Genomic DNA, 21,307 nt, shown 5'->3' on the forward strand with positions numbered 1-21,307 from the left:
CCCTTGCCACTCTACCAATGTGGGAGGGGTCGGGGACCTCCACTTACAAAGATAATCACACTTAGCCACTAGTGTCACCACCCCAATGAAAATGCACTCCATCTTAGGACCACCCACATCTTCCAACGTTCCCAACAGCATCTTTTTATGGGTGAGAACGAGGCTTCAGCCCAAAATGACACGGATCTCCCTCCCGATACCATCCCAGAAGGGGACGATACCTGGGCAGGACCCCACCACGTGATAGAAGTCCGAAGCCAGGAAGGAATATCTTGCACAGTTTGCTTTGGAGGTCCTACCCGCCCTAGAGAGCACTCGAAGGGTCATGTAGATGGCATGCAGGTAGTTGAGTTGAACCAATCGGAAGCATGCAGAAAAAAACAGTGCTTGGGCCAACAGCTGAGTCTCCCACCAAGACCTCCCACTGCTGACATAGCATGGAGAAGTGATCTGAGACATTGGCAATCAAAGTGGGGTATATCACAGAAATAGCCCCAGTCTGCAGCTTCCCCATTAGTAGTTTAGCTTCAAAGGGGCTGAATTCCCGGGTTCGGCGAATTCGGGGGAAAATTGACCAACAGGGAATGATGCCTCTGCATGTACTTGTGGAATTGGGCGGTGGAAAGCGGATAATGTTCCTGCAGCTCCTGAAATTCCTGCACCTGTGCCCACTCAGATGTCCCCAAGATGGGTGATTCCCCATGCTTAATTTGAGCCATGAGCCAGCGGTTTCCGGTGCTCAGCACCAGCAATTAGTCATCAACACCGGCCTTTATTATGAGCACCAGTTAAGGACACATTAATATATGATAGTTACGGGGAGATTACATGATTTGCCCACAATCACATATTGTTGAGCCTATGTCGAGACTCAAACCTGGTTCCACAGTTCGAAAGTCGGCAGCTCTGGCTATTACGCCACACCCCTCCCTACTTTCATGGTTAGTAGTTGCTTTGGTTCTAGGCGATGCTAACAGGAGAAATGGCCTGGTGATAGCTGCCTCCTGACAAAAGCCACTGCACTTATGTTTTTTTACAAATTAACCACAGCTGATTCCTATCGCACTATGCAAACCCCTCCAACCCAGCAGCATTGTGCAGCCATGTCCCCTGCAACAAGAGGGTCAGCCTAGTAAGCCGAAGATTGCAACTCACAAAACGAAGCATAGCCCTCAAGCACAGCAGTGTTGCTTGGGATCCATAAGAAAGGTATCGAGGGATCAGGGTCTCATACAGCAGGCCCAGCAGCTTGCCTAGGCCCAGTGGGGCTAATTCCCCCCATAAGTTGGGTCATCTCACCCCCTGGTGAGCCAGTCGATGATTGCAACCATTTGCAAAGCCGTGTAGTAGCAGTAAAGGTCCACCATGCTAATTCTTACGTCAAAGGGAGATTGCCGGCAACTCACAAAGGCCACACTGGGCGACCTGCCGGCCCAAAAGAAGGTACTGATTGTCAAGGCAAGGGACCAGAACCATCGCTGAGGGATTAGAAGTGGAAAGTTCGAAAAGACATATAAGAGTCAGGATAGAACCATCATTTTAAAGAGGTCTACTCCCCCTATGATGTGAAACGGAAGGTGACCCCACCTCTGCAAGTCCTGCTTCATTTAGCGACCAGTGGGGTCAGGTTAAGATTCCAGCCCAACAGGGGTACTAGGAGGAACTTCTTAGATCCCCCTACAAAACGTGAGAGATTACTCCAGGGTAGGTTTATGGTGTGAATTATGTGATGATGTATGTACTGTATGATTTACAACCATATTGTATAATAAGCATAGTTAGTACAAGAAAAAGATATATTAAAAAAAAGATTCCAGGCCGAGTCTGGAAGACGCGAGACATGAATGCCTAGGTATTTTAAGGACAGGGGACCCAGCAGGATTGTGAGCTGCCACGAGCAAATACTCTCATCCCCAGCATTGGGTACCAACAGGGACTTTGCCTCGTTGACCCTAAGGCCAAATGCGTAAAACTGGAGGATTTACAAGCATTGCAGGCCTGGAGGTCCTCAAGGAACTCCAAGTGATCATCTGCATACAATGAGATACGCTCCTCGGGGCCACCGGCCCAAGACCGCCCCTGGAGATGGGCATCACAACGAATAAGGTGGCATGGGGCCGGATCGCCATGGCAAACAAAAGAGGAGACAAATAGGGAAGGAAGAAGAAAATACATCATTGAACCACGCTGCAGGGTAGGCGTACACAAGACCCACTTAGGAAAGAAGACACGGTTGTCTAATTGTCAACACCAATGCTTGTTACAGTGTGCTACAGGGTGGTGCTGTCTGGCTAATTTAGAGATGACCACAATAACAATAAATTATTAATTCAATATACGAATAGTCATGTGTCACATACAGGGTTCACATGACAACTGTCTTGCCTCTTCGTTCACAAATGGCACTGTCCCCAGTCCGGGCAAAGGGGTCTGTACATCCCTCAGAGCCCATTCTCCAATGCAACCTTCCAAGTGCTTAATTTGAGCCTGTGGTTTCCAGTGCTCTGCACCGGGACTTAATTGTCAACACCAATGCTTGTTAAAGTGTGCTACAAGGTGGTGCTGTCTGGCTAATTTAGAGATGCCCACAACAACAGTAAATTATTAATTCAATAAATGCCACGCACCACAGTGTCCCATGAAATCCACATAGGCCATCAACTGTTGGGAAAGTGCCTGATGACCTGGCTCGAGGTCCTGAAGTGTCTAATTCAGGATTAGGAACTGCTTTAAAGTTGTCTCCACCACAGTGACACTGTGGCTCTCGAAGGACAGCGTCTCTGTTGCGATGATTAAGAAGAAGCACTGTGAGCGGACAGGCTGTGACCCCACGAGGGGGTCGGTAGCCCAAAGATCTATGTGCCCTCTCCGCCACAAACTAAGGCGGTAGCTTGTCGACTGGGTTCTAAGAACGCAACCACTCTCCAAGAAAACTTCTACAGATCAGTGGTCTCTGTGCCCTCTGGAAATTGTTCCTCCTTAAACGGTTTCAGCATCCTCTGCTGGGTCCTCGAGCACCACCATTGTCAAAAGCAGTTTGGAGAGCTGGAATTAAAAGATGGCCACCACATCCTTGCCGCGGTCACCCTCATGTCCGCCTCTGTCACACAGTTGGTAACATTTTGGTATTCCTGGCGCACTAACAAAACATCGACTGGCACTTCCCACCTTAGTCTCGACTGCCTTTCTTGGGTCTTGGACCTCCTGAAGGATGGTGTGAGGTTGGAGTTTGCGGGGGCAGGGGAGGTCCCTGGGCCACGCCAATAGCCCCAGTAGCACCAGAAGCCAGTTTAATAAACTAGTCAATCTTTGTTTGAGTCGGGGCTGGGAGAGGTGTCTTACCTCGTCCATCTCCACCAAGTCACTGTGGTAAATAAATATTTACTGTCGGAATTTCTATGCGGTAAAGTTCAATAAAATAACTCACTTGGAAATGAGAGGCAGAGTCCGTGGTATCTGAGTTATAAGGGTTTTATTCCATAAAATGGAATGGTTCGAACCATGGTATCATGTTCCTTTCACCGCTAAGGTTCAGGAAGGGATAGACAATACTTTATTAACAGAGTACAATATATATAGTCAATGCATATAGTGGTGATGGATACAGAAGGCGTAACAGCTGAGAGAAAACGAGATAAGAACACATGTGCGTAACAGAAGGCGTGCACGAGGGCGTACACAAAGGTGTGTGCTAGAAACGTCACATGAAAGTGTCATAAGTGGGTGGATACATAGAGGAATCTTGCAATGTCAGCAGAAATCTGTAGCAAGGATGCGCGCGCAGCGGCATGACGTGTGACTGACGTGAGGCTGGAGGGTGCAGGGGACTTGACATTTAGCACTAGAGGAAGAGACAGAAGTCTGGCATGTCAGATCGACTCGTTCCTAAATCATATCTGATATCTTGTGTTTGGGGAACTATATTATCTAGAAGGAAAGGTCTCTTGGTCTCTTGGGCAGAGGCTACTCTATACTGACTATTAATGCGTGCACATGTGACTACGTGTCTGCGTGTAATGCGAGGGGCCATGGGCCTACCATGGTAACGGGAGCAATGAATTACTTGCATGGAGACAGAAAGGCCGGGCCCTTTGCTCTGCAGCCGGGGGATTGTTTATCTATTCTGCTAGACTGGAATGTGTTTTCGAGGAGCTGAGCTCGGCTATACTGATAACTTGAAGGCAAAATACTGTCTTTGGCAGGCAAGCAGGCCGAGCCGGGCACCGCTCGCCACGCAGGGAGTAGGACAGAGGTCAGGGATGTATCCCACGTTGCAGCTTTCAGGAGGCAGAGAGCAGAAAGGGCTCGATGGCAGAAATCAGGGCCTAGCTCTGCAGGGCTAGGAAAACGTGAAAGTGCACCATGAAAAGACGGTGGCAAGACATACTTAGGAACTGAATTATCAATCCATTCATGGTGGATTTGAAAGAGGACATGTTAACGTTGGACGCAAATGTATTTGCGTCTTCATAGCTGGTCGAGGAGGGAAGTTACATGCACTTTAAGCACGTACATGGAGACGGTGGGGTACACGTTAGGGGACATTTCTTGACCATAAAAATTCAAATTACCTCATTCCCTCCTTGTCCCCTACGGACCCTTCATGATATATCGATCTTCATTAATCCATCTATCTGTTCATATAACATCATTTGCTCATCCTTTCTCAGGCGGGATGTAGAGCGTGAACTTGAACAGGGAATGCAGGCTGTGGCACACAAGCCACATATCGCTGGCCCACATTGAATGCAGAGACAACAACTGAATACTATGGCCAATATAATCCCTAGGAAAGAAATGAGTTTCCATCCCCAGGCTGTTATCGTACTCCAGAACCAACCGGACCAAGTCCAGGTGCCTGGATTCTGATGAATCTGATTAGCGATCTTATGAAGACGGGATATGGCTCTATATACTGACGGTGCATTTTCTGGAATGAAAACACAGCAACTCGATCCGATGACTCTACAAGCCCCGCCCCTATCGGCCAGGATGACGTCAAGGACGAGACGATTCTGAAGAACAACAAGTCTTATAGCAGACTGCTCCTCCGTTAGGTTACCTAGGGCGGAAGTAGTTTCATTCACTACTGCTTCAAGGGTTCTGGTCAATTTTCGTATCAATTTACTATTCGAGACCGGTCCTAAAAAGAAAAAGAATCCTCTATTGAAATCTGTATATTGTTCCCATGCTGTTTCAGTCTGATCGACAATTGGGAGTTCTCTCTTGTGTCTAGTATGTATAAGCTGAGGATTTCTATGGTAATCAGGAGGAGCTAGAAAAACAGGGGGCAGTAGGAATGCAATGTAACAAGTACCATCCCAATCTAGAGGTAAACGTATGTATGCGGTATGACCACAAATGAAATAGGAATGACGGGAAGCTTTGAATGTGGACTTGCCCTTATCACTGAATTCGATCACAGTAGTACATTCACTATGACCTAAGTGTATTGAACCATTCTTTCTGACACATAATTCGCCTTTAACGGGTAACACTGACATAGAGGGCAAGTCTGGTTCGGTTTCAGACTGGACATTCAGAATCATGAGGTTAAGTGTATAATTACCTAATCCATATACTTCGTTTTCTAGATCGGTCCCTGTCCTTTGTGGGAGACCCTCCTTGTCTGGGAAACATGCTTGATGCATGACTGTGTTCAGATTTCCCCATACCCAATTGCCTTTGTAAACTATGGAATCAGTGTCTACAGAATTAATTAAGCTGAACCAGGCACCACAGGAACCATTATGCGTAAACGGATACGGGAAGAGGGGCAGAGCTCCTTTGTATTTCTGATAGGGAGGGAGTCGGCCACATATCCAACAATTTGTAGCATTGCTGGTCTGATGGGAATGGTGTAACATACTGATGAATGTATTGTTGCGCAGCGCAAGTCTATAAGACAATTCGTGTGGAGGCAGTTCACTGAACGTGTGCTCTGCAGTGTTATTAAGAGTAGAGTGTGCAATAGGAAAAAACATATGCAATAATACACTTATGCCAATAACCATAAGACTCAGAAAAAACATAATCAATAACGTGATGATGAAATAGCTCCGGAGAGATTTACAATGTTTCTGTTTCTTGATCTGTTTCTGTCTATCTCTCTCTCTATTGGGGTCTAACTTGTACATGTCAGGAACCTGTCTAACCGCTTCACCTAGGGGAGGACTTAAACAATTAAACTGTCTGACTTACTAGACCTCAATTTTGTTTTGTACTCCTGAGACGGAGTTTTCTCTAACAGGGGGAGTTTAGAGTCACTGGAATCTGGGCAGTCCTTAGAGGGGGAGGAAGAGGCTGGCAACAGTCCGTGAAACTTTTTTATATGGCTTGTGTGGAGCCAGCCCTTCCTCCCTTCCAACTTCACTGCGGTCCTTGTAGTTAGTAGCACCAACTTTGGCTGCTTCCATCAGGGCTCCAGCGGGCTTTTCTTGTCGAAATTTCGGACGATGACAGTGTCCCCTGGACGGACGTTGTGTTGTTTTACTTGGGTGTTGTCCGGAAAAGCTGCGGCAACCTGTGAACGACAAGATTGTAGTGCAGACATCAAGGAGGCAAGGTAATCTGTCAACATGTTACTATCAACATCGGTTATTTTCCTCGGCAAAGGCGTCCCCCACATATTCGGTGGCCTACCAAAGACCACCTCATACGGGGATAGCCCTGTTCTAGAGTGTGCGACCATTCTCATATAAAACAATGCAACTGGCAAGGCGACTATCCAGTCTACCCCTTTCTCTGCACAAATCTTAGCAAGACGTGTTTTCAGTGTCTGATTGTGTCTCTCTACGAGACCTGCTGCCTCTGGATGTCGGACGCAGTGGAACTTCCACTGATATCCTAGCAGGAGTGATACCTGCTTTATTAGCTCGGACGAGAATGGCTGACCGTTATCTGAGTACACGACACGAGGCAAACCGTACCGTGGGAAGAATTCACGAACCAACTGTTTGGCAGTGGTCGGAGCAGTGTAATCTGGGACTGGATATGCTTCTGTCCAACGGGAAAGTGCACATACAACTACGAGGACATATTTGAATCCTCGACATCGTTCCATCTGGATATAATCCATCTGGAGGACTTCAAAGGGGTGATCGGGAGGATGAAATCCACCTTGCTCTACAGGAATGCTTTTGCCTGGGTTGAACTGACAACAGATCATACAAGTACGCACTTTCTGTTTTGCTGCTGCTCGTAAATGTTTATTGTACCAGAGATTCTGTAAACTGTCTAACATGGCTTTTTCTCCTAAGTGTGCTGGACTGTGTGCGGTGTTAATCATAACTTGAACCATAGAGTCGGGGAGAAACCATGTGGCTTTTCCCTTCGTCATCCATCCCTGGTCTGTCTGGATCCCTCCTAGTTCAGTCCATTTCTTTATTTCGTCTGGAGTAGCATGTGTCTGTATGTCAATTACATCTAGTGCGGGATCCTTAACTGACATGCAATGTGTCGGTGTCGGAACTATTGTCTTTGTCATATCAGCTGCATGTGTGTGAGTCAGAGCTGTGTGTTTCGCGGTTCGATCGGCCAGGTCGTTACCCTGGGAAATAATATCTGTAACTTTAGTATGTGCTTTGCACTTCATGATAGCTATGGTTGATGGCAAATGTATTGCTTCTAACAATGCTTGAATGAGGGGACCATGCTGGATCTTGGCTCCGTGAGAGGTCAAGAAACCTCTTTCTTGCCAGAGTACACCGAAGTCGTGTACAACTCCAAATGCATAACGTGAATCTGTGTATATGTTAACGTTCCTGTTCTTGGCTACTATACAGGCTCGAGTCAGAGCAATGAGCTCTGCAGCTTGAGCAGACAGTGTATCAATACGGTGAGTTTCTTTGACTTCAGTTTCAGTGGTCACTGCATATGCGGCCACTAATTCTCCTGTGCTTGTTCTCATACATGAACCATCCACGTAAAGTATCAGGTCTGGGTTAGTCAGTGCAACATCTGTCAAGTCTCGTCGGGGCTTTGTTACCGCATTAATGATCTCTATACAGTCTTGTGGAGCTGGATCTGTTGTGTTCGAGGGTAACAATGTGGCAGGATTGAGTATATTGCAGCGTCTGATTTCTATGTGGGGCTGGAACAATGTTAATTCATAACCTGTCAGTCGTGCTATAGTCAAGTGTTGAGTCTGTGTTCTGTTTAAAAGAACTTCCACAGAGTGTGGAACTTGTACTGTCAATTGGTGTTCTAACACTATGGAATCACTTTGTCGGATTGCTAGGGCTGTCGCTGCAACTGATTTTAAGCACGCAGGCAAAGCCTGGGCTACTGGGTCTAATGTACTCGAAAAATAAGCACACGGCTTATGTGAACCTGCTTGGTCTTGTGTGAGGACAGATAATGCTGTGCCATCACGTTCTGTAACGAAAAGTGTAAAAGGTTTGCTGTAACATGGTGTTGCTAAAACTGGTGCTTGACATAATGCTTTCTTTAATTCATCAAAAGCCTGTGTGTGTTCCTGAGTCCAAGGGAGGACAGTCGAAGTCGCTGCCTCCTGTGTTGTCAACTGTATAAGTGGCTTGGCTAGAAATGCGTACTGGGGAATCCATTGTCTGCAGTAAGAGGTGAGGCCAATGAAGGCCCGCACTTCCTTTTGTGTCTTGGGTTGCGGTAAGTGTGCAATTAACTGAATGCGGTCAGGTGTTAGCTGTCTCCCCCTCTTGGACAGCAAGTGCCCAAGGTACACCACTTGCTGAACACAGAATTGTAGCTTTGAAGGGGACACCTTGTGTCCCTTGTCAGCCAGAAAATACAAAACTGTCAGTGATGCTTGCACACATTCTGGTTCACTCCGGGCGGTGATCAACAGATCATCGACGTATTGGAGTAGGGCAGTGTTAACTGGCATGTGAATACTGTCAAGTTGTCTTTTCAAAGCTTGGCTGTAGATGCTGGGGCTTTCTGTGAATCCTTGAGGTGCGCGTGCAAATTTGAAGCTACGGCCATTTAAACAGAATCCGAAAAGATATTGGCTTTCCGGATCAATGGGGACACTAAAGAAGGCGTTCTTGAGATCAATTACAGTAAAGAACGTCGCCTCAGAATCAATAGCAGTCAATAATGATGAGATGTCTGGGACCACAGGATACTGTGGTACGATGCATTTATTTAATTCTCGTAAATCAATCACCAACCGATAAACTGGAGGTGCATTCGTGTCAGTACGTTTAAGAATCGGGATGATAGGGGAATTACAGACATTTGAGTCGGTTTCTACAACCACTCCTTGTGCAATGAGCTCTTCAATGATTTCCAGTAAAGCCACTACAGCATCGGGTGGTAACTTGTATTGTCGGATTCGGGGTAATACAACTCCTGGCTTGAGTGTAACTCGGTATGGCGTAATGTGCATACAACCTACATCAGTTGGGCCTTGCGCCCACAAATGTTCTGGTACATTTTTCAATCTGACATCAAAATCTCGTAATACATAGTGACCCTTAAAGTCACGCAAAAACAGTCTAACTCCTTCCGGAGAACAACATATCACTGCTCCTAGAGCTTTTAGTGTCTTGATACCCAGCAAGTTTTCTGGACATGATTTCGTGAGCAATAAGTCTGTAGTACGTGACAATGGACCAACTGCTAGGGGAACAGGTTTCGATACTTCATTAACAATAGGCTGTCCTGAAAATCCAAGGGAAACATTCTGTGAGCCTGAGAGGGGTGCCCCTGGAACCTCGTCGTGACTTATTGTTGTTCGACTTGCCCCTGTGTCAATCAAAAACTTTCTATCTTTTCCTAATACTTGACTATGTACATAAGGACCCTCTTGATCTACAGGAACTTCAATGAGAGGCAAGCCAACCTCCCTCTCTAGGCTGTTTCATGAGTATCGCTGATAATCGGGGTAATCAGACTGTGCATACTGGTACATCTGCTGTGAAACTTGCTGTGTCGCGGCAATGGGCTGTGGATGTGGTACCGCTACTGTCTGTACTGCCTGTTGTGGAGCAGGCATAGGCTGTACGTTCTGTGGAATATGTTGCTGGACCTGATGTTGGACCTGATCCTGTCTAGGCTGACGTGGTCTCTCTTTAGTTTTACCTGTTGCTATATTGTGTTTCAGAACTGTACATTCATTCACATAGTGACCTGGCTGTTTACAATAGTTGCATGTCCCTTTAACGGGAGCTGCCGTATTATTAGACTGTGTCATACCCCTTTTCTGACCGTCAGCTGGAACTGACTGAGCAACTAACATTTTCATTTTCGTATCTTTCATACGTCTCTGTTCATGATCTTGTTCTTCCCTAATTCTATTCTGGTGGTACTGTAACATTTGTAACATTTGGGAAGGCGTATTTGCTTGCCATGTGCTTTCGACTTTCAAAACACGGTTCTTAACTTGAGGCGGGGAATTTTCTACTAATTTTGATACAAAGAGGTGTGGGTATGACTCGCTACTTGTTTTCAGGCCACTGTTAATAATAAAACATTTCTCGAATCTAGAATAAAAATCACTAGTGTCTTCATCGTGTTTCTGCTTACAGGCTGAGATTGCGTCCCAGTCTTCCTTTTTAGTCGCTAACAGTCTAGGCAAAACCTGTACTAATAAACCTGGTAATGCTTTAGCTTTATCCCCAAGGCCTAACCCTGGGGTACGACCATTTTCTTCGACTTCTAATGCAGCCCAATCAATCTTTTTGTCTCCCACCTCCCATTCTTTCTCCTTTAGTTTCTCGTAAATTCCTGCAGGCAACAGTACTTTTAACATTTTCATAATATCCGAATACGTGTAATCGCCCATGAGTAACATATCTTTAATTTCTCGGTGAAAACCTGCAGGGTCTTTATCATGACTGGGCACTATTTTCTTCATTTCCAATAATTCCATTTTAGTTATGGGTGTGTATACGAATACACGTTCTAGTGTGTTATCGTCTTTTCTGACCGGATGTACTTCCCGTAAGGGATTCTGTCTGTCGAAGTAAAACATTTTTCTTTCTGGGGGTGGTGGAGCTGAAATAAACTGTGGTTTCAGGAAGGCACTATATTTGTGTCGATGTTCTAGAATTTCTTTAATTAAATCAGTACCTAGGCCTCTCCATCTATTCGAGAGCAGTTCTATTAATATATCCGGTAAGGGACCTGGATCGGAATGTTGGCTTTTGAACAACGTAATGAGATGCTGAATCATGTATATACCAGCTAATTTCTGTTCATCAGGGGAGAGGTTCAAAAATGTCTGTGCTACTGCATCATCATTATATGTACTAGAATTGTCAGCCCATTGTGCTGCGGACCGGGCTAGTTCTTGTTCATCCATGGAATTGAGTACATGGTACCCCATTCGATCTTGAAGTATTTTATCGGTAGCCTGAAACATATGTTCAGGAGAACTCGGATTTGATATAGCAGAGAGAAAAAGTCTTTTGCTTTCTGGACGTATTGTTTTCTTAAGGGATCTTCCCTTACCTACATATGCTATCATGTCTCTAGTTGCTAATTGCGACGTTTCTGCTGTGGTCTCCGGTTGTTCTTCCTCCTCTGAGGTTTTCCCGTCATCTGACTCTAGTTGCTCTTCAGATACTCGGCGTGCATGTATTTCTATTATTTCTTTACGGATCTTTCTAACCATAGTATGTACACTGTTCTCCTTATCATGTTTACCATCCGCAATATTCTGGCTCCATCTATTCAGTCTATTCATCTCACTTTGTGGAAAACCTGCCTGATCTTGTTCTCTTATTAAACAATTAACCAGAAATCGCATTATTAAACCTTTGTTCTCAACTTTCTGACGTGACATGGCTTCAGCAACACACTCCGGTCCTTCTCCTGTTCTAATAAAATAATACAATTTGTCTAGATGTTCTGGCATTTCTGGTAGTAACATCAAATAATCTGTAACGCGTCTCAAACGTAGGGACGCTAACAACATGGGTCCTGTCGTACCAGGCACTGTGTCATATCTGCAGTCTGTAAGTTCTCTTCTAAGTTGTTCGGCCGGTGCACCTTTAGGTGTCCGAGCCTTTGCTAACTCTCTCATTGTCACTCGGTGTAACGGTGGGGGTGTTTGATAACCTCCTGTAGCACCTCCTGAAGCGGAGGCTTGAGCATAACCTGGCTGTAGGGTCGGTACCTGCTGTAGCTGGGTTGGATCCTGGACCACGCCAGTCCCAAAAGGATTAGATGGATGCAGTTGTTGAATACCAGGGGGAACAACGGGAGCGGGTGCGGGTAGCGAACCTGGAGGGATCTGCTGTTGCGGACCTGGGGGCTGATGATCAGGGGGCGCGTTACCGTCAGCAGGTGGTACACGGGCAGGTGCATTGGCATATGCGGGAGCTACATCATCCAAGTAGGACGAAAAAAAAATGTCTGCTGCGGTCTTGTGACGTAATTTAGTCGGAACCAATGGAGCGGGCAGATCTTTTGGTATTTCCGGAGTGGCCTTAGGTAAACCCTCGGCCAAAAGAGGATACATACCATTCACAAGAGTGTTTCGTTGTCGGTCTACTTGTTCTGCTTTAACTCGTATTCCTTCTTCAACTAGTTCGTTTTCTCGAGCTTTATCTGAATCTTCTCTACGTTTTTCTGCTTTTCTGAATTCTTTCTCTGTACGTCTATGCGATTCTTTACGCCACAATTCTATGGCGTCTTTCTGAGATTGTCTTGCTTTCTTTTTCCATAGCGCTTCTTCTACTCTCATGATGCAATCTGCATCCCGTGTCCCTGTAACGGGCCATCTATATTTCTCGTCTAGGTTCTTAGTATAATCGACCCATAAATCTAGATATAATATGGCATCTAAGCCGTGTTTGTGATACATAAAATTTCCAGGAGTGTCCCTAGGTGGGACAGGAATCGCTTCCTCTAGTATCCCTTTCCTAGTTCCTAACTGTCTTAACTTTGAGAACAATGGCATCTTGATACTTTGGCACTTGACACTTACTCGAACTTGAACACAATTTTTATACAGAAACACAGTAATGTAGATCAAACAGTCACTCATACCACGACATTAATCACATAGAAACATTTTGAACACATATTGACTATACATGAATTCTATAACGAAAACAAAATCGAACCGTTGAAGACACGAATTACTTGATATACTGCTAAACAGTACAGATACACTGCTAAAACAGTGCAGACCGGGTCTGTGTACCCAAACCCGTCTTGACCGGATACATAGTAATGCACCCGTCTAGATGCGTCCCCAGCAACGGTACTCACCGGGAAGCACGGAACGGAAGGCCTCGGAAACTCGTCTGGACTGGACCGGACTGGACTCGACTCGACTCGTGACGTCACAGGTACGTCGGAACTGGTGGGCCTCTAGACACCTCGGACCTTGCTCTCTCGGCTGGGCTCTGGTCGGGATCCTCCGCACTCCTCACCGCCTCGTCTGGATGCTGATCGCAGTCTCCGTCACCTCCGTAGGCCTGAGGGAGATACAGGAAATCCTGCGGGTACGCGTAATTGTCCGTCACGGCTGTGGCAGGGGGCAAAGCCTGCGACGCACCTACCGGCGCGTGGGGTGGGGGAGGGGTTCCTATTCGGGCGCCAAATTAATGTGGTAAATAAATATTTACCGTCGGAATTTCTATGCGGTAAAGTTCAATAAAATAACTCACTCGGAAATGAGAGGCAGAGTCTGTGGTATCTGAGTTATACGGGTTTTATTCCATAAAATGGAATGGTTCGAACCATGGTATCATGTTCCTTTCACCGCTAAGGTTCAGGAAGGGATAGACAATACTTTATTAACAGAGTACAATATATATAGTCAATGCATATAGTGGTGATGGATACAGAAGGCGTAACAGCTGAGAGAAAACGAGATAAGAACACATGTGCGTAACAGAAGGCGTGCACGAGGGCGTACACAAAGGTGTGTGCTAGAAACGTCACATGAAAGTGTCATAAGTGGGTGGATACATAGAGGAATCTTGCAATGTCAGCAGAAATCTGTAGCAAGGATGCGCGCGCAGCGGCATGACGTGTGACTGACGTGAGGCTGGAGGGTGCAAAGGACTTGACATTTAGCACTAGAGGAAGAGACAGAAGTCTGGCATGTCAGATCGACTTGTTCCTAAATCATATCTGATATCTTGTGTTTGGGGAACTATATTATCTAGAAGGAAAGGTCTCTTGGGCAGAGGCTACTCTATACTGACTATTAATGCGTACACATGTGACTACGTGTCTGCGTGTAATGCGAGGGGCCATGGGCCTACCATGGTAACGGGAGCAATTAATTACTTGCATGGAGACAGAAAGGCCGGGCCCTTTGCTCTGCAGCCGGGGGATTGTTTATCTATTCTGCTAGACTGGAATGTGTTTTCGAGGAGCTGAGCTCGGCTATACTGATAACTTGAAGGCAAAATACTGTCTTTGGCAGGCAAGCAGGCCGAGCCGGGCACCGCTCGCCACGCAGGGAGTAGGACAGAGGTCAGGGATGTATCCCACGTTGCAGCTTTCAGGAGGCAGAGAGCAGAAAGTGCTCGATGGCAGAAATCAGGGCCTAGCTCTGCAGGGCTAGGAAAACGTGAAAGTGCACCATGAAAAGACGGGGGCAAGACATACTTAGGAACTGAATTATCAATCCATTCATGGTGGATCTGAAAGAGGACATGTTAACGTTGGACGCAAATGTATTTGCGTCTTCATAGCTGGTCGAGGAGGGAAGTTACATGCACTTTAAGCACGTATATGGAGACGGTGGGGTACACGTTAGGGGACATTTCTTGACCATAAAAATTCAAATTACCTCATCACCATGAATAGAGGCGAAGTGGACTGCACCCCACCACCCGTGGCCTGCTTGCATTGAGGGGAAGAATGAGCAGCAGCAACCTCTCAAGGTGTTAGATGGCCAGCTGAGTGAGGACCAGGGGGAGCAAAGAAGATTTGTGCCAGCCAGGAGTCACAGTGCCTCATAGCGCCACATCCACGGGCTACCACAACCTAGGCAGGCCTCAAGGAGATACCATTGCCATGGCCTACAGGAGGAAGAGCTAAGCTGGCAATGTTGGGGGCGACCACTGCAACAATAGTGTTTATGTCAAGTCCCAGGACAGGCGCAGCCTGCACGTCCAGCCAGCAGCCATGCACATGGGTGGGGGAAATAGGGGTGTTGGCACCCCGGCCAAGAGTTCAGGGCAGCTCAAGTCACTAGGCAGTGTGGGCATCAGTAGCAGGGTTTACAGCAGCCCCAAGACCAATGTTGTTCTTGGCGGGCCCCAGCAATTCAATGAAGGGAGGACAAAAGCACTACGTGGGTACCGGGGGTGGGGGGTATCAAGAGGGCTTCCCAGTGCCAATTTACCATCACAGATTTCTGTGTGCGAGGCCAAGCCCAAGATGCACAGCATCCAAATAGCTGTCCCATGCACCATGTGACCCCAACACGCCTTGTTAGCCCCAGCACCGCTGCAGTCTTGTGGATAGTGGCCCCATGAGCTGCTGTCTGGTGGTCAGCATTATTTTATTTTATATTACCCTCTGCAAGTTGTGTATTTAATCCAATTTAGGGTAAGATAAAGCAACTAAATCATGCAGGGTAGATTATGCAGTGTAGTCTGCAATGTAAGCAGGCTGGAGTTGACCTAGCAATCTGCGTACTCTAGCATGCAATAAAGGAGTCAACGTGATCAGTAATTAGTTAAAGGGGAAATACTGGAGGGATCACCTGCAAATACATAGTAATAATATCATAACACAGGTAAGATATTTGGGGCAAATTAATTATGTATTCTAGTGCAGGGTTAAGTAATCAACAATATGTTCTTATCCAGTAACAGGTAAAGTAATGACAATAATATTCTGAAATGAAATACAGGGTAATGTCATGTGGCAAGTTCCAACATTTAAACCAGAGGGAAGTAAGCAGTCCATTCACATTTGATCTAATGTAGGTAATTGGTGAGATCCATTTTTGTATGATAAAGTAATTAGTCTCATCTAATGCATGGTAGTTACTTTATCATCTTTGTATCGGTCAACAAATCCAGGATAAAGTAATGAATGCTCTCCTGTACTCCAATTTAGGGTTAAGTAATCAAAGCACTCTTCTATATTCATATGCAGGATAAATCAATCAGAGTAATCTCTTTCCATAATCAAACCTTTAAAGCCTGCAAACAAATACATACTGATGTAATTGTTGAGATCTCATTTTTTAACCGTAAAGGAGGGTAAAATAAGGCAAAGGAATCTGTTTCTGTAATCCGCGATGCATAAATTAATCCACAGTCATTTTCTCTGCCCTGAAACAGGGTATATTAGTCAACTGTAATAAAATACAATATAAAGTAATCTGAGAAGTACGCTTCTGTAGTGTGATGCACAGCAATGTAGTTTAACTAATCTGCAATCTAATGAAGGGTGGAGATTTGGAAACCATCAATCCAAATGTGGGTAGCATAATCAGATTTAGCTCCTTATTTAATGTAATACATGCTAAACTAAAGGAATTAATGTTCTGTAACCCAATAGAGAAAAAATAATCCAACTAAATTACGTTATTGTAGTGCAGGGTACTGTTAACATTGTTAAGTTCTTCTGTAATCTAATGCAAGATAACACAATAAAATATTTCTTAATAATTCAGTAAAGCTTAAAACAATCAGAGTACTTTTCTTTGGTATTGAAATACTAGTGCTTTAATAAAAGAAATCTCAATCACTAAATCACAGTATGATAATCAGAGAAATCACATTTGTTCTAACACAATGGTAGCACTATGTTCCTGTTTAGTGCAGGGCAGTCAGAGAAAACATCTGTTATTTAATGCAAAGTGAAGTCATTAGTGTAATCTCCCTTATCTATACATCTTATCAGACACTACCATGAGCACAGGCTAAATGACAGAAGTAGGATATCACACAAGGGAGGAACTAATTATGAATTTACTTTTAGCTTTTCTCATCCGTTCAAAGGAGATTCCAAAGAAGCAAGATAAACTTGCTTTCTCATCCCCTCAAAATCAGATTTGGTCCACAAGCCAATTGCTTCAAATAAAAAAGCAACAGCACATTAATAGAGAAGTAAGAACGCACATTCAGTGCGCAAGAAAAGGTATGGTGTTAGACCATCTTTTCTCCGGCAACTAAGAAAAACCTACAATAAAGAAAGATGGCAAGCAGAATAGAACTACCAGGAAGGGATATGGAAAAAGCTCCTACAGTACAGCAAACAATTCAGTACTAAACAATTTTGTGGCGAGATAAACAAGGTGGTGGTAGATAAAAATCGTTATAATGCAGTGATTTCCGAGGAAGCTTGTGTGTCCAACATTCATGCTATGTATTTACTCCTAGATAATGAATCCATCTGTGCGAAAAGCATGAATATAATCAATCAGGGAACATCAGAGTCGGATACAATCGAGGGGCAGCCCCAATACTACTTGCATTTAGCAAGTACAAGCAAACTTCGACAGCATACGGATGTTTCTAACACTGACATATCCCAAAGGTCCTCGCACACATCAGGAAATCTTAATAGCTTAAGCAACTTTAAAGAACTGCTAACAGATGTAAAGCGGGTGGCACAGATGCTAAAGAAATTGAATACTGAGGGTGTACCCGGCACTTCTGAACATACTGTGCAAGCAAGGCATCAATTTCTTGGTCCCTCTTCAATGGGATCTATAGCTCCAATACCTTCTTGTCATGGAGAGGGAGCATTCTTAACCCAGTATACTAGAATGGGAGCCAATCATCCCCACTGAATTATAGGCTAATAGCCTTGATAAACTGTACACCTTCTGCATACTTCAAGATTTTCAAGTATTTAGGAACGAAAATCAGTTAATATCAAATACTCAAACCGGATTCCGGTTGGGGCATTGGGTTAATAACTAAAGCTGTCAATACTCACCATCCTGGCTGAAAAGGCGATGCAACAAAGGGGTTGATTTTTTACATGCTTTGTCGACCTCAAATCAGCCTTTGACTGAGTCCCCTGTGCCGGATTCTGGGAAAAACTGGCAGAGTGGGGCCTTCCCGATAAATTGGTAAACTCAATTAACACTCTGAATAGCGACACAAGGGTTCAGGTCAAAGTAGGCAACGGCAGTAGGATCACATTGAAGATCCAAACCAGATATAGCCTCAAACAGGGGTGCCCTGGCCCCCAACTTATTCATCCTCTACATGGCTGACCTAGATTGACATCTGGCACCAATGGAGTGTTTTCCAGCAAGACTGGGACACACAAAATCGGGCATCTGCAATACGCTGATGATATAGTTGTGCTAATACAGACTCCCTTTGGCCTACACAGGTTGATGAATGCTCTGGTCGGTACATCGAGCAGCAAGGCCTGGATTAAACCTAAAAAACACAAAGGTGATCCGCTTGGTTGACCCAAATAGAAAATCCACATATTGGTTTGTGAAGGGCAACCGCTTAGAGGTTGAAACCTCTTATAAACATTTTGGAATAGTAATAGAGCATGCTTTGATCTTCAAACAGCAGTTCGCTATGATTAGAGTAAAAGTACGTACTTCATCCTTTACATTCAATCAGATGCAAACGAATATCAACTGACCTTCAATTCACGTCAGCACCTGCTTACGGTAATGGCAGCACAGTTCCTGCCGACGATTTCACATGGCCTGGACATCACCCACGGAAAAGAGGCGGAATTATTAAACCGTTTACAATCAAATGTTTACAAAAACCCATCATCCGCCTGCTCACAAGTTCAAGTACGGATGGAATTTGGCTTAAAGAGCCAAGCACTGCAAAGAATGAATGCATTTATAAAGCTATGCTGGACTCTTCGTGCTTCTGAAAAAGGCTCCTTATGCAACTTGTGCTGGTAGAAAATCGAGCTTCAAAGATGTGCAAAAATTTAAACAACTCTTTGGGAGTCATCAATCACAGCTTTAGGTTTAAATGGAAGCCTGGCCCTCCACATGGAAAAAACACAATTCACTTAACTAAGCAACACCTCTGCCAAAGTTTTGTCTCAGCTGCAAGATAAGAATAGACTAGATGACAAGAGCCATGCTTGGACGGTTATATCCTCATACCAACAATTGGAGCGCCACACCTACTTAACAACCTACTTAACACCCAATCTAAAACATCAGTTCATGTTGTTACGCTTCGGGCAGTTCGATACAAAAGACCTAATACCTTCCTGGAAGACTTAAGTCATTAACTCGCATCTTATGCACATGTCCAGCGCGTTTGTTACACAGAAGGGAGCTACTTAGACCTGTTTTTCTGCACCAGCAAGTGCATACCTGCAGGCAAGCAGCAATTTGTTGGCTCAGTGATGTAGGTTCAATGCTTAATAGATGTTGGGTCGATTATTTTTTAAATGTAACTTTGGATTCATAATTTAATATGCACAATATACTTGTACTTTGGCTTTTATACAATTTAATAGCTGTTGTCTTTTAATCAAATAACGTACTTTTGCTGTTTTTAAATTGAAATAATTTTAACTTATCAATCAATAAAGCATTAACTTAGTCTTTATCTAATGCAGCATAAAGTATTTAGAGTACTTTTCTATTACTTAATGCAGAGTGAAGGGATGAGTGTAATCAACTTCTGTAATTCGACACATGGCAACCATTCAAAATAATGTTTTGTACCTAGTAAAGGATAAAGGTAAAGTCATACCAATTTATGTAATCTCTTTATAATCCCGTAACGGGTAAAGTGATCCGTGTTTTCTACGTTTGCATTGACCTACATAGTGATGTAATCAGCTATTTCCTACTGTACCTGGGTGCCAAATCTGGCATTTACAAATCTTTGGTCAAGTAAGGGGTAATCTAATTCAAGGACTCTGCTTTGGTAATCGAACGCAGGGTAAAGTAATCAGAGTAATTATTCTGTAGTGCATGATGAAGTAATCAGTGCATTTTCCTTAATTTAACCAGTGCAATTTAAAGTAATCGGTGTTGTCCCTGTAATCTTATATCAGGCATAGGCACTGCAAAGCAGAGAAACCAACTCTCTTTTGTTATTATTCAGTTAAGAATATAGTAAGCAGTGTATTCCCCTTCAGCAATCAAATACAGGGTGTTGCGTTTGAACCCATGACCCAATGTAGTCAAATTTAGAATAAAAAAATCAGAATTAACTCCTTTTATATGAAACACCTCAAAGTAATCAGAATAGTTCCGCCTATTACCACAGCCACAAAAGCACCTTCTTTTGCCTTTCAATATTGCTGCATCCCATTAAAATTAGTTGCCTCAGCCGATAAACTATTACTTTGTTTGGGAAATAATTCCTTCCTTTCAGCATGATGAACATCCCATTTCATGTTTAGGCTAATAAATCACACAAGAGTTAGGACCTAATTTAGATGTCGGTGGGACCACCACTGACATGCCGTTGGTGGTGGTCCCACCGACATCTAGGGCAGCAGTTCGACCGCTGGATTACAGTATCAGCGGTTGGAGCGCAGTGGTAGGGGGGGAAAGACTGCCGCCTCCAACAGGATCAAAGATCCTGTCTGGGCGGCGGTCAGAATCCTGCCCCCACTATGGGGCTTTGCCTGCGCAGGCACCACCGTAGGGATAAGGATGTCCCTTTCCCTCAGCCATTACGTGGCGGTCCGACCGCCATGTAGAGGCAGACAGAAACTGACTTTGGGTGCCCCAAGCAGGGTCCCTGTGGGCCACTGCTAAGTGGCCTGGGAGGCACATGCCTGGCACACAGTGCATGGATGTGCACCAAGTGCCTTTTTCTACAGCGGTTTGTGCTGCAGCCTTTTTCCTGGGCCGCAGCACAAGCCGCTGTAGAAAAAGGCATTTTACGACCGCCTGCAGAGCAGTCCTATTGTAATCGAGCAGGTGGGACCGAGGACACATTATCGGACGGACACCGTAATGAGGGCCTTAGTCTTTGCTGTTGAATCAGGTATTCCTGATCCCTCACTGCAACAGCAACAGTTATTGCTCCAGATTCCTTTCAACAGTAGCCCTACTCTGCGCTTAGTTGTGATATTAACCGTCCCTTGTTCTTTCTATTTTTAGTTAGTTGCACATTATCTCTCAACATATTTTATCACACTATAGGAAACCCTTCATTATTAATACAGTGATTCCTCATCTCCCAGCGAGAGTGCTCATCCCGCTCCAGACATCCCACCAAGCATGACTTTACACATTGTGTTTGCATAACCACATCACAGCATCCAAATCCACCAGGGTCGGTCTCATCTCGCCCAGGGTCACTAAAGGCAGAAACCTTTCTATTCCGAAATCTGTCCCCAGAACACAAGCTCTCACAACCAAAATGAAGGCATTAAAGATTGTCTGTTGAGCCCCTGTATAGGTTAGCGTCAACCAGACCCATGAAAT

General features: G+C 44.8%; 1 protein-coding gene across 4 annotated transcripts in view; it reads left to right on the top strand.

Moving 5' to 3' along the window:
• The window catches only part of FADS1 (fatty acid desaturase 1), a 449,638-nt gene that overhangs the window by 337,848 nt on the left and 90,483 nt on the right, over positions 1–21,307 (top strand). The window lies entirely within an intron of this gene.

This window comes from Lissotriton vulgaris, chromosome 2_1 (genome assembly GCF_964263255.1).
Source record: "Lissotriton vulgaris chromosome 2_1, aLisVul1.2, whole genome shotgun sequence".
Lineage (NCBI taxonomy): Eukaryota > Metazoa > Chordata > Amphibia > Caudata > Salamandridae > Lissotriton > Lissotriton vulgaris.